The following is a 13,373-nucleotide window of genomic DNA, read 5'->3' on the forward strand; positions in this document are numbered from 1 at the left end:
CGCGTGCGCACGTGCGTGCGTGTATATTATTTATATATATATATATATATATATATATATATATATATATATATATATATATATATATATATTACAGAAAAAGACAAAGAATTATCGCGCCGATATGCATCGTCAAGGCACCGTAGCACCGTTGGTGGAAACACCAGCTAGCGCGCGCTGGCTTGCGTTTACTCTCAAAATATGACCAGTAGCTGTGGGTATGCGTGATAGTGCCCATCGTAAGTGGGTAGCGCGTGTTCTGTCGCATACTTTGTAACAGCACTTCCGCGTTCTCGCTTCCCCTTGACGCCGAACTAATTCGGAGGAGGCTACGAATGCGAGCAAATCTGTGATAACCTCTTTTATTAATGCTAAAACATTTGTTTTTTTTTTGTTAACGTTGCCCACAGTGACGCCTCCATTATCTCCATTTTTAAAAGCTTTGTAGCCGCTTTTTTTGTTTTAATGAGATCAGTATAACAAAAGGCTTTGGCTTTGCCGATGTGCATTTAGTACTCGGGCTGTTTCCGAGCCTGAGCCGGGCAAGTCTACCTCGCGGGCCGGGCCGGGTTCGGGCCTATATCGAAAAAATCTGGCCGGGCTGGGGCGCGTAACGAAAAAGGTTCACGGGCTCAGGACGCGTCAATAATTAAGGTCCGTGCAGTGCTCTAATACATAGCTTGCACCGCCGTCACATCCGGTGGCCGTTGGTTGCGAGTCGGCCATGCTGCCGAACCACCGCCAGACCGCCTCTAGCTTTCCGCTGCCTATGTTAGCTCGCAACGTGTCGATTCTCGTCCATCATTAGATTCGGTATGGTTTTGTGTGCCACCCTTGGCTGCTACGATCGTAGCGACTGCTCCAGGTGAAAGAAGAAGCCATTTAACACGAACTTCATCGGCATTCGTAAGATAATCGTAGGCATGCAAGTGCGAGCGCTCCATGACTGAGTACGAATCTGCGCGAGCTGCGGCTGGCTCGCATTATCCGCGACGATTTGGAACCCGTCAACCCAAGTTTACTTGTGCGCGGACTGCACTTTGTGACAAGTAAGAGGCTTGTGTCGTCGACTAAATGTTTACGAAAACGTGGGAAGCAATGACTACACACTTGAATGTTGCTGTTTTGATTGACGCCATCGGATTTGTCTGAACACAAACCCAGACTGGGTCCCGTGTCGCTGCATCTTAGCTAGAGCACTAGGCAAGCCGGCTCAGATCGCCACGACCGTAGCGAGCAATGACGGCAGAGAAAGCGGCGTGCCGAGGCCAAGCTTCTCGTCTCGTTGCTTGCGCATCGCAGACAGGCTTCTCACCCACCTGCTGTAGAAATCATTGTGTGCCTCCATTGATTCGAAGGCTTTCATTTCTTCCAACTTCCCAAAGCTGGCAAGAGTACACGACATCCCCCGTGGGCCACTTCAAGGAACACATCAACGCCTGTCTTCGCGTCGACTCCCGGTTGCAGCGTGTGCGGATCTGTATCATGGCAAATTTTCACTTTGTCTGCGTAGCGTACGCGCACCGATCGAATAAATTCAGACAAGTAGCCTGCACTGAATGGTACATTCCTCTGTGGAGTAGGCATCGCGCCTGAAAGATAAGAAAATAATCCAAAATGTCCGAGGAGTGGCCAGGACGCAGGGCGGACGGGCGGGGACGGCCGAATGGTTCGGCAGCATGGCCGCAAGCGCTTGATGGGGGCGGAAGTGACGACACGTGCAACCTATGTATATCGACTATACGAATGTGGAAGATTATCGGACAGATGTAAAAGCGAGGTAGGTTTTGCTTCTCACTAAATGACTGATGGCGATGGAACATTTACGGAGAAATTTATTAACCCATTGCTGGCAGGCCAAGGATATTTGCGAGGTAGGTTTTCTCCTTACTAAGTAACTATTCCAAAGAAAATTTTGATGCGGGAGTCTATATCGTTACAGTTCATGCACGCGGGAGAACAGGGGAGGCACAGATAAGTGCGCACGTAGCGTGGCCTTCATACCGTATTTCGAGCACTCCCTCAAGCGTCTTACCTGGTCCGCGATACACTGCAGCAGACCAAAACCAAAAGCCACTAGAAGATCGGATGAACTACGGGCATTTAGAATGCCTTTACTTGCAGGTGTCTTTTCGGATGTCAAACCTGTGCATCCGTTGTAGCACGTCCAGCGTTCCGGCGGGGACGGTCGTTCTGTTTGCATACTCCTCTTCACCAAAACAGATCACCGCAAATTTCTTCTACGGCCTCGTGATTCACGGTCACGTTCAATGCACGCCCCACCCTCGATATCAAACTTGGCACGCCGCATAAAGCCCGGCGCACCCGGACGCGGTGCGCGTGAGGCTCTACCAAAACAATTCATCTATGCGTGCTCATTTTTGCCTTTAGACGATTCAGTGAAGCATGCAAATGTTTCTCCTAAGTCACCGATGTATTTATGCAGCGGAACGCATGGTTAATGCGGAGACATAGAGAAGAACTCGGCAAGTACGGGAATTGAGCGCAACGAATTGAAAAGGGGCTTTAGTTCCTTCGGAGCGGGCTAGAGGTCGCCACCGCAGTCACATGAAATCACAAAGAAAACAAAAGTCGTTCGGCCGGCGCGCGCGGGAGGAAGAGAGAAAAGGGAGGGCGTCTTGTCGCTACTTTAGTTTTTTTAGGGGCTTTAATGCTGCCCGGTACCTGGCGCCGTCAAAGCGACTTGCGGAAGCGCATTGGCTGCGTGCGGGCTCCCACTACACGCCATGCTAAAGCTGTCTAATATTTAGCACTCAGTCGGCTGAACCCGACTATCAGTAGAGCAGTAGCTCCATGGTTGCGCAATATGCCAAATTTGAAGGCTCGTCGATCGGACTCCTTGCCAATGCAAAGCATAAAACGTGAACACAAGCCTGAAAAATGCAGTCTCTGAAGCGTTCGCACTTCAGAACTGCCTTTTTAGGGCAAATTTTAACTTTAAAGCATTAAGGGCCCTATTCAGCGGAGAACCGGCCATCGGCAACTTCGTGTCGAGAAAATCGGGATTGGTCGAGAGGGTCATGACGTCAAAACCAAGCACAACCTCATGCGGGTAATTCAAACCACATACAACAATGACGCAGTGAAACAGTGATGACGTTGCTAACATTTCCTCATGGGTCTACTTTGTGGTGATGCAATCCCACCACCATTACGTAGTGCCTGGAAGAACGAAAAAATGATCGAGATGCGAGTCCGTGACTCGAACTGCTACTCCTCAACCACTGGGACCGGTGAGGAAGGTTTGTTCCACTTGGCTGAAAGGACGCCTTGTGTGTTAAATAAAAATAAGATGAGATAGACGACAAAATAATGTAATAAAGAAGTTTTCATATCTGTGGAGTGATCTGCAAAGAGGACCTCAGGCTGCTGAAGAGATTAATGGAACCGCGTCGTGCCCTTACGGTAACTCTTTAGGATGAAAATTAGGGGCGATCAATTTTAGCGTTGCAGAGGAAATGTGCTAAAATTCCACTTATGATTCCTTCTCTTCCAGTCAAGATTCTGATTGTGAGCACACATCTTATTAATTTTTTGCGCCTGTCTTGAGTCATTTTTATATAACTTGAGTCATTTTCAGTTCGGCATCTTCCTCCTGCCCTATACAAGCGTGGAGGAGACGTTTTTGTTTATATTTTAATTTGAATAATCGAAGCCATATACCGGGGGTGACAAGGCCATCCCATGTTGATGTTTCATTATTCTTCTCGCTTGCACCTTTAGAAATTTCAATAACTAACATTTACCGCTTTGAATGCAGGTCAGATGCTGGAATGAAGAGAACGGTTGCACTGCTGTAATGGCTGCTTCAGACATCGCTGAACACTTCCAGCACGACTGTGGACACCACTCTGTTCACTGCCCAAAGTGTTCGGCGTCTGTTCTTTGCCGCAAGGTGTGCGAGCACCTCAGATCGGGCTGTTCAGATCACACAATTCGTCCTCCTTCAGAACACGGTGGGCAGACTGGGCAACATGACGAATCACTTTTGACAGCTCTGAGCAGAGCCCTAGATCAGCACACAGCCGAAATGAGGGCACTTCTGGAGCAATTGCTTAGCGATGGCAATGCACGAGCCGACCAACTGAACAAGATCTCGCAAAATGTAAACGCTGTCAGTAAAGCTATAAAGCAGGAACCCTCTGAGGGAGCCCGAGACGGCCACGGCACTATAAACGGAAGCTTTCTCCAAATAACCGCACCAGAGCAAATAGAAGGATCCTTGATCGCTAGAAGTGAGGTAGCCGACACTCTCTCGAGGAGAATAAGATCATTAGGAGAAGAAATAAAAGGTGAATTTGAAAAAGCAACGGCACAGAGGCACGACTGCTATTCACGGCTTGCTGCAGCCATCAATGAAGCTAAGGATAGCGAAAAATGCGAACAGAAGGGCATTGGGCCAATTGAACAGACTCATTCGTCAGACTGAAAACAGAGCATCACAGTGCAATTTTTTTTATCAGAAACATTCAACTGCTCCACGATACAGCTGTGGCGCTAGGATCCGCCGCCTATTATACCTGTGTGGCTACCGCGTGTCTCCTGCGGTTGTGCTCAGTAAAACAACCAGGCTCTGTTGCTTTATTTGGGGCTGCAGCTACACAAGGGCAGCATGGACGACGTAGTTCAATGGCTATTTCAACACAGATTTAGGGTTAGTGTGGTGCACCCGAAGGAATGGACAAAACGGCAGCCCGAATTTAAACCCTCTCCTTTATGCGCATATATACGAAGGCCCATAGGTTCATCGAACGAGCCTTTTTATCATACCGAAGGGTCGTTTAATCTGTGTGACCTTGCACGTGACGGCTATGTGCATCAAGACGAGCTTAGGATAACACTGGAGTTGATTTCGTGCAAATGCCTGAAGGCCAGTGGTGTTTGTGGAAGAAACTTCACCTCAAGAAATTTAAAGTGGATCTTGACTGTTGTTTATATCGACTGACCTCTGCGCATCACTTTTGTTGTGAGCAGATTGAGTGTGAAATAAAACTGTTTTTGTGTTTTGCAGTGAATCATAAAACTCGGACTCTGAGTGATCAAGTAGCATTTTTTGTAAGGCAGAATTTTCTTTCGTTATAAAAGGCGCAGTTATTTTGATGCACTTGCATATTGGAGCAAAGGCTGTTATAGCCTTGTTTTGCCGCACATATATCCCTGCCTTCTACCATGGAATGTACTCATTAGCTATGAAACCTTAATTGCTTCATGAGTTTTTGATCTTAACATAAATAACGTAATCGAGTTTAAATCATCAACCACCTTCAAACACATTGAATTTTACACCTGCAAACCTAAGCGTGGCAGGTTTCAAAGGGGTCATTCCATGCCGAGCGAACCAGAGTTTGCACTCGACGGGCCTCTTCGGATCTTTTCCATAAAATCTGTGGCTCTTAATTGAACCGTCTACAGTTCCAGTTGACTGCGACACTTTTTTTCGTGAGGCTGGCAAGCATGGGTTGCCAATAGGCATAAAACAGCACTTCAGGAACCTACAAGCAAAGTATTGGTGCACGGAGTTTTACACTGATGCCTCCAAGACTTCTTCAGTTGCAAGTGCAGTTTACAGCTGTCAATCTTCCGAACCGAGAACAATGAATAGACACACAAGAATATTTAATGCAGAATGTCATGGTATCCTGTTGGCTTTCAGATCCATCCTACAAAAGAAAATCCCAACCTCTACGTTATTTATTCAGATCCTTTAAGTGTGGTTATGGCCCTGTCCTCCGGGAAACCCTGTAAAAACCCTGTTATGAATTTCCTCTTGAAATGCCTTATGGCTCATTATATTGGGTACTAGATCACTGTGGCATAGAAGGAAATGAGGAAGCAGATAGCCTTGCTGCGTCAGCTGCCAAACTGAGTCTTATTCATGTAAACCAACTTCCACACCATACTCAGGCCTCATATTAGGAGTGCACTCCGCAAAGAATGCCTGCAGGATTGGGACAAATAGAAAACAAACCACACACGATAAAACCAAGGATTGGAAGATAGGCCAGAGATGAACAAAATTGATTCAAAGAAGTTGCTATCTGCAGACTGAGGATAGGATATACATACATCACACATTCACATCTTTTAAAGGCTACACCGGCACCACAGTGGGCGAGATGTGGACCCCACATCTCAGCTGTGCACATATCAATCACATGCCCGATTTTGGAGACAGAAAGACGACACTTCCCAGAACTGTGCACATTCAAAAAACCATTGCACCCTTCTTTATTTTCAGGTGATGACCGCATGTTTTATTGGATAGGGCTTTCAAACGCTTTAGACAAATAGACTTTTGGCAAGATATCTCTTATTTAAAGTAACCTCAGCCCCTCCTCAATGCTGAGAAGGCTGAGCTGCTAGATGCGTCGCTCTTTTTGCCCAAGCAAGGACCGAGGTTTAGGCTACCGTCTTTTATGTATAACTGCTCTTACCACAACTTTTAGGTGCTATTCACCACTTTAGGCCATTCCACCTCAATTATACATCCTCATGACACACCATAATCATGAACATGCTAACTGTTCGTAGGCCCTATACACCTGGAGTTGATTTTAACATGTGCCATATTTTAGCCTGAGCTGGCCACAAACCTCGAGTCTGGCGCTCTTTCGCCTTAGATGCACTTGCACCCATAAAAATCTAGCATCATCATGTACCGTTTAAAGAAACTAGCTTTAAAGGTGCACTGAAAAGGAATGTTTAGCGCTGCAACTCGGTCTACATGTTCCAAGCGTTCTTGGAAGCCTCGAATTATTGCCCTGTGCGGCCAAGTTCCCTAATTTAAAGCCGATTAACATGGAGCTCAACCCTTCTTTTATTTTTAATTCCCCGCAAATGGTGGGAGGAGTCGACCAACCTTTCATCCAGTCCCGCGGCGGCTTGCTGCCCTGCCATCGGCGGAGTGATACGTAGTGATCGGCGAAAGCAAAGAGTGCACGCGTATTTTCACTTCGGTGGGCCTAATATTCAACTGGGTAGTCCCTGACTAGACCTATTTATTCACGGAAACCTAAAAGAAACAAAATAATTGCGAAAGCAAAGTTGCCACGCGACTGCCTGAAAGGCACCTCATGCGTTGGTAAACTCCTTAAAAAAAAAGGTGGGAGATGGGACATTTAATCGGATTTAAATGAGGGAAATCGGCCGCACAGGGCCATAATTCAAAGTTTCCAAGAACACTCGGAACGTGTAGATGGAGTTCCAGCGGTAAAAAAGTACGAGTTCAGATTCCTCTTCAGTGCACCTTGAAGGCTTTTAGGGAAAAAAATTCCAGGTCATGTGGCAGCCCTTTGATATTCTCAGATGAGCGCAAGATTTGGTCTCGCTATCGAGTGAACGACATAACTTCGTCGTCGCCACATCTATTGAGCGAGAGCCAGAGATATAACCCAGGCAGCACTAATTGTCCTGAGGATGTCCTCAAATGCTCAGAACGTCCTTATTCTGAAGAGGCAATTCTGAGCACCTTTGAAGGGCATCGATGCCTTATCGTCTTGAGCGTGTCCCAGATTGTACTTTGCTGGACAACTGGAGGATGAAAATTCCTCGAATGTCCTACAATCGTCCTATCGCAGGAGAATATTGTGGGACTGAACTGAGATCAAACTAGCTTCATCTCTCGCTCCATGGATCTCTTTAATTAAAATCTCTAGGTTCATTAAAACGTCTGTACAATCACGATGCAAATAAGCGCAAACAGCACGGTGCCTATGTGCACCGCTGTTCGAATTTCTTTTGACGGTGTGTTTACTTGGCTGGTAAGAAAAAGACGTTAGAGTCGTCCTAGAATGCACCACAAACAAATCTGGCATCTTTTTGCTACCACTGAAGTATAAGCGTGTTTAAAAGAAACGCGAACAGCAGAGCGCCTAGGCTCCGCTCTTCTCGTGTTTCTTTCCATCGCGCTTGTACATGCATATAATCAAGTAGACCATTGCGACCCCAAAATTATGTGCCTTGAGGAGATATCCTGCAATAATTTTGCATGCTTTCCATAAGGTTCCGCGGTTTAGATTATCGTCATGAGGATGTCCTCAGATTGTACTTTGCTGGGCTTCTGGAGGATGAAAATTCCTTGAATATCCTACAATCGTCCTATCGCAGAACAACATCGTGGGACTGAGATCAAACCAACTTTACCTCATGCACTCAGGATCTCATTATTAAGAACTGTAGGTTCATTAAAAAGTGTGTACACAGACATATTATGTGCCTGTGAAAATTAGGCGCCTTGAGGAGTTATCTTGAAATATTTTTCGATGCTTGCATGAGGTTACACTGTTTACATTTTTGGACCATTCAACTTTAGATTTAGGGAAGAGAGCTATAGCTCTCTGTGGCACTGGGCACAGTAAACCCGTGCTGCGCCTTTTTTGCTTATTCTGGTTAGCTCCTTTCATATTAGCTTTGACTACAGCACTCCTACGAAAAAAAAAAAGCTCTTGATACAAATTCAGAAGTAGCACTGAAAATGTCCCCAACCTAAATCCTCAAAACGATCTGAGCATGCGACACGGATGGAAAAATGGATCCCAGCTGGACTGCTTCAGGACCAGTTTAGAAAGCCAGAAGATGTCTGAACATTCCGACGTGGACATCCTGAGTTTATACTCAGGAGGTCATACTCAGGTCATACATTCTGAGGTCATACTCAGGATGTCCTTGCGTTGTCTGGCCAAATGGCCACCTTCTACAATTCCATTTCCTCTAAAGTCGCGAATGTGGCGTTAAGCTACCAAAAGCTTCGCACAGCCGAGCGAACTGCTTGTGCTGCTACGCGCACGACAAACACCACGTCTTCGGTCGTTCGATTGCAGCGCAAAAACGCAAAATATTACTCCAGCGTAATTACATGCTAACATGACGCATATGTGGGATTTTCTGCCATGTGTCAAAGCCGGCTCCACGAACGTTGATATTTTCCTTGCTGTGAGCCGTTTTCTCATTAAAGTTGAGAGTGCGCTCCACTCGGCCATCGTCTCTATGGTTCGGCTCACGCTAACCACGAACCCGCAGTGGTTTAAACTCCATGCACGCGAACTTTCGCGAGAACACAAAGCTGCGGGCTCGGCTCTTGCTTAGAGTCACCGTGTCTTCCATAAATGGTGTTCGCCCGGAACCAGATCGTTCATGCTTCCAGTTGCTCTCTCATGCATTGCGGTGGAGCATATCTTAATGACCAGGCATGCCGGCCTGGTCGTCGCAGCTGTACCAGCATATAGGCCTGACATAGGTTCGACATGTATTTTGCTGCGGCATTGAGGTAGAATAAAATAAAATTAATAACAAAATTCCTATTTGCTTTTTGCGAGCGTTGAATAACCAGCCTAACATTTCTCATGGGTTACACACGGAAGGGTGTCGCTGAGACACGTTCTGTGATGGCTGCTAAGAAAGTTACTGCTGCAATTACGTTACAAGATTCAGTATAGTGTCACCTTTCGGTCTTCTCCAACTTTCAGCACCTAGCACCTTCCAAGTCCTGCTACCTGCAGGACTTAGAAGGAGCTATTGCTCACGCTACTAGCCAAAAGTATGTAACAGTTTAGCTGCTTGCTCTGCAAGCGATGTAAACAGTTGAACGAAAAATACATAGGCTCCATCACGACCTAGAATGCCAATTTGAAATGCTTCTATATGCGAGTCAAAACGATTCAGTTGCATTTGCAGCACCATTTTAGATCTCCATCAATGCCTTTCAAGTTCTTCGGGGTGAACTAACATCTGCAGGACCAGCCACTAACCATTTTCACCAATTGCGTTCAGTCTCACTCTTCCAGATACTGAAGGGCACTGCGGTAATATCTCTCCCTAATGACCAGTGTAGGAAGTGGCCCCGTGAATTCATTTGTCTATGAAGCACAACGTAGCGGAGGCCTGTGGATTAATTGTGACCACCTCGGGTTTTTTAATCACCAATGCTGCGTGATATCAGTGCGCATCAAAGACCTCGTTCATCGAAATTAACCAACAGTCATCCACTACGATTCTTGTCATAGCCCACGTGTAACTTCTTGGCATTAAATACCAAAAATAATGCAACATAAAATATCCTGGCATTTGAAAGCAATCCATGCTGCTTTCAGATGAGTTCGCTTAGTGTACTGCTGTCCTCTGCTTGCTTACTTTGGAAAAGATTGCAAATATTAGACAGATTTCTTTACTAATTACATTTCAGTGCGCTGAGAAAAAGCCTAAGTAGCAATTCTTTTTGACCTAGGGTTCAAGAAAGGGCTGAGGAATACGCAGTTCCTAGAAGTGTAATGAGAAATAAATTGTGCTATTTTTGTAAGGGTAACCACGTAACATATGATAGGTGTTACGTTAAGAGATCGGAAGCGGCGGAGTGGGTGAGAGAACAAACGCGGGTTAATGACATCCTAGTTGAAATCAAGAGGAGAAGGCTGGGCATGTAATGCGAAGGCAAGATAACCGCTAGTCCTTAAGGGTAACGGAGTCGATTGCTGGAGAAGGCAAGCGAAGCAGGGGGCGGCAGAAAGTTAGGTGGGCGGATGAGATTAAGAAATTTGCGGGAATACGGTGGCCACAAGTGGCGAAGGACAGGGTTAATTGGAGAGACATGGGAGAGGCTTTTGCCCTGCAGTGGGAGTAGTCCGGCTGATGATGATGATGATGAACCACGTTATAGCATGGAATGGGATTCTGCATGGTCAGCTCATCACCTTCTGTGCATACAGTTTCCAGCCCTAGCAAAATTGTTGCACATGCCGTTCTCGGTATGTACAAACCTTTGGTTTATTGGCGAAGGTCAGAACATTACATCAGCCGCTGCTCTAAGAAACACGCTTCTAGGGCCCCTACGCTAGTGCAAGCAGTTCCGGGGGTCTCATGCGCACACATAAGTTACACGAAGGAAGTGTTCCAAAAGTCACACAAAGTATGCGGCCAACTGCGCCATCTTATGCTTGGGCTTGGCCCTGCGTCGACCACGGCCCCGGCCCGGGCAATTTGCTGTCATTGCCTGCCGATTACAGCTCGGGGTGGCTGTCGTTCGCTCTCCACTGCGCAGTGTTTCACGCTTTCCCCTTACGTGAGCGGCCACCCCGCGGTGGCCTCCAAGAACGGGAGGACAAGCAGCTGCGGCGTCCTCCGTTCCCGGGTGGCTCGCGCGGTTCGCCATGTGGCGTTCGCACGCTCGCCGCTGGCTGGCGGAGGAAATGGGGTACGCGGGTATCCCACAACATGACGGTGTCACGGAACTGCAGTGACGTCTTATTTCTCGCTCTCGTCACCACGCAATCTTTGTTGAAGAAACACGTACCTGCAAAACAAAAATGAAACAAGGACGAAGACCTTAACAAAGCCCCGGGAATCCTCTCCCGCTTTCCCGTTATGGTCAAAATTTCGGTGATCAACGAATTATTATTTCTGCTCAGCGGCAGATATGCGCATGCCTGCGGGGTAGCATTCTGAAGAGTAACTTGAAAGTGTTGACGATTCACAACGTGGCAAGGAACTGGGACAGGTGTATAAGCGGTGGCTATTCACATCGATCGGAGCCTGACGACGGGCAAAAAACAAAATCGATGGAGAGAGAGGGAGAGACAGAGATAGCGGGACAAGCATTCTCGGATGGGCACAGCATTTCCATCGTCTTCGGCACTAGGACGACAGCAGGACGGGATGCCTCATGGAAAAGTGTCCTACACGCTGGTCGGTTTCACCTCCGAGCTCGACTTGAGGCCTCTGCGCTTCGTGAAGTCGCCTCTACGAGTCAGAGTGTGCAGTGCTTGCGGACTGGTGCGGTCAAAGGCGGCAGTCCTTGCCTGCGAGCACGTCCTTTGCATCTCCTGTTACGAGCAGTGCACGGAGGGCGTCGAGCCCGTGTGTCCCCTGGATGGCCTCCTGTGCCCGGAAAAAGGCGTAAACTGGACGGACTTTCCCGTTGAAGAGCTGCTAAGTAAAGATGTGAGTGACGAGGGCGAACTGTTCAGGTTTTACGCGTCTGGTGTTTGGTGTTTTTAGATGCAATAAGGGCTGGAAGTTTCGCGTAAGCGGACGACATGACGACGCCTTCTCATAACGAAAGGTGAACGTCTCGCTATTCAGGGATGCGATTAGCGGTGACGCACTGACTGTTCGAGTACGTTTCTTGTACTATCGGACTTTAAGCAAGCTGTCTGCCACTCAGATGTGCTCACGTGAGGAACTTAATTCTATTTCTACTGGTGGGGGGTGTTCGGAGCTCCTTATCCTCAATCCAACCGCGAGATTTGACCGGAATCTGCGAAAGTTTAGCCTACGGATTGATACGACTACAGCCGGGTAGTCATGGAAAATTGGAAAATAAAAACTTGCCCGGCATCACAGGAAGTTTTATCCGCGGTACGCCACGACAGCTGCGAAGACGTAATTGGGCGGCAAGTTGAACGCCATGCATTCGTTGATCGTTGCTCTGAGATTTATTTCGCGCGCTCTGCAGGGGAAAACAAATTCCTTGAGGCCGTTACCATTACTCGCTAAATTATTTATTCAGATAAGCATATAACCTGTCTAGCACCGGAGTGGACCCTTTAATATCCGCACGGGCAGCATCCGCGTGCGGTAAATACAAATAGCGACGTTAGCTATTTCTGGAGATTAAAAGCGCTTCGTTATCGTAGAATTACAACACATAGGCCCAAACTCTGAAAGCTTCCTTTCCTTCGAAGTCTTCCTAACCTTACGTGAGGCCGCCTTTCCCCGAAGGTTCGATGGAGGAAGCCAGCTTACTCTGAAAGCTCACCTCGCCTCTCCTCAAGTAAGGAACGCGTGTCTGGGTTTGAGGGTTCCTGCACATCGGCCAATAGGACGCCGAGTAGGAAGTTGCATTCCAGCGGCGACAACTAATATGGCGGCGCCCTTCGAAGCTGGGCCCCTCGATTGGGACTGAATTCGTCATTGTTACTGCGTTTTTCAGTGCGTTCGCTGGCCATAAATGGGCCATCGGTCTTTTGATTCCTCTCATCTCGCCTCTAAGGAAAGTATGAGTGATAAATTTGCCTTATTTTTTTATTTAGATTGGCGAATCAGCCGCTTTTAGGCTTAAGACCATCGGTTTGTTGACAGAAGTGGTTTCCGTCCTTACAATCAGATGGCGCCACTAGGCTCAGCTAGGCGGAAAACTCGTCTACCAGATGCAAATGGAATAGCCAGATCAACGTCAATCGTCATGTCATTGCGTCGCTGTTTGCATAAGCTGAATTAAAAGTGGAAATTTGAGAAACGTTGTAACGTCCCGCAGAATACCTGCGTTTAGCGTAGATTTATGCTATTTGCCAGCCATATCTCTCACGCCACGAGCGGCGACGTGGTGGCCAGGGGGTGTGAACGAAGCAACATTTCGGCGG

The 13,373-nt window shown here is 47.3% G+C and overlaps 2 pseudogenes; both read left to right on the plus strand.

Moving 5' to 3' along the window:
- LOC149329166 (uncharacterized) overlaps positions 1-4,450 on the plus strand; it is a 41,055-nt pseudogene extending 36,605 nt beyond the window's left edge.
- A 7,217-nt stretch (positions 4,451-11,667) lies between these two features.
- The window catches only part of LOC149329168 (uncharacterized), a 57,663-nt pseudogene continuing 55,957 nt past the window's right edge, over positions 11,668-13,373 (plus strand).

This window comes from Amblyomma mixtum, chromosome 9, assembly GCF_055824585.1.
Source record: "Amblyomma mixtum isolate Tamu chromosome 9, ASM5582458v1, whole genome shotgun sequence".
NCBI classification, from domain to species: domain Eukaryota; kingdom Metazoa; phylum Arthropoda; class Arachnida; order Ixodida; family Ixodidae; genus Amblyomma; species Amblyomma mixtum.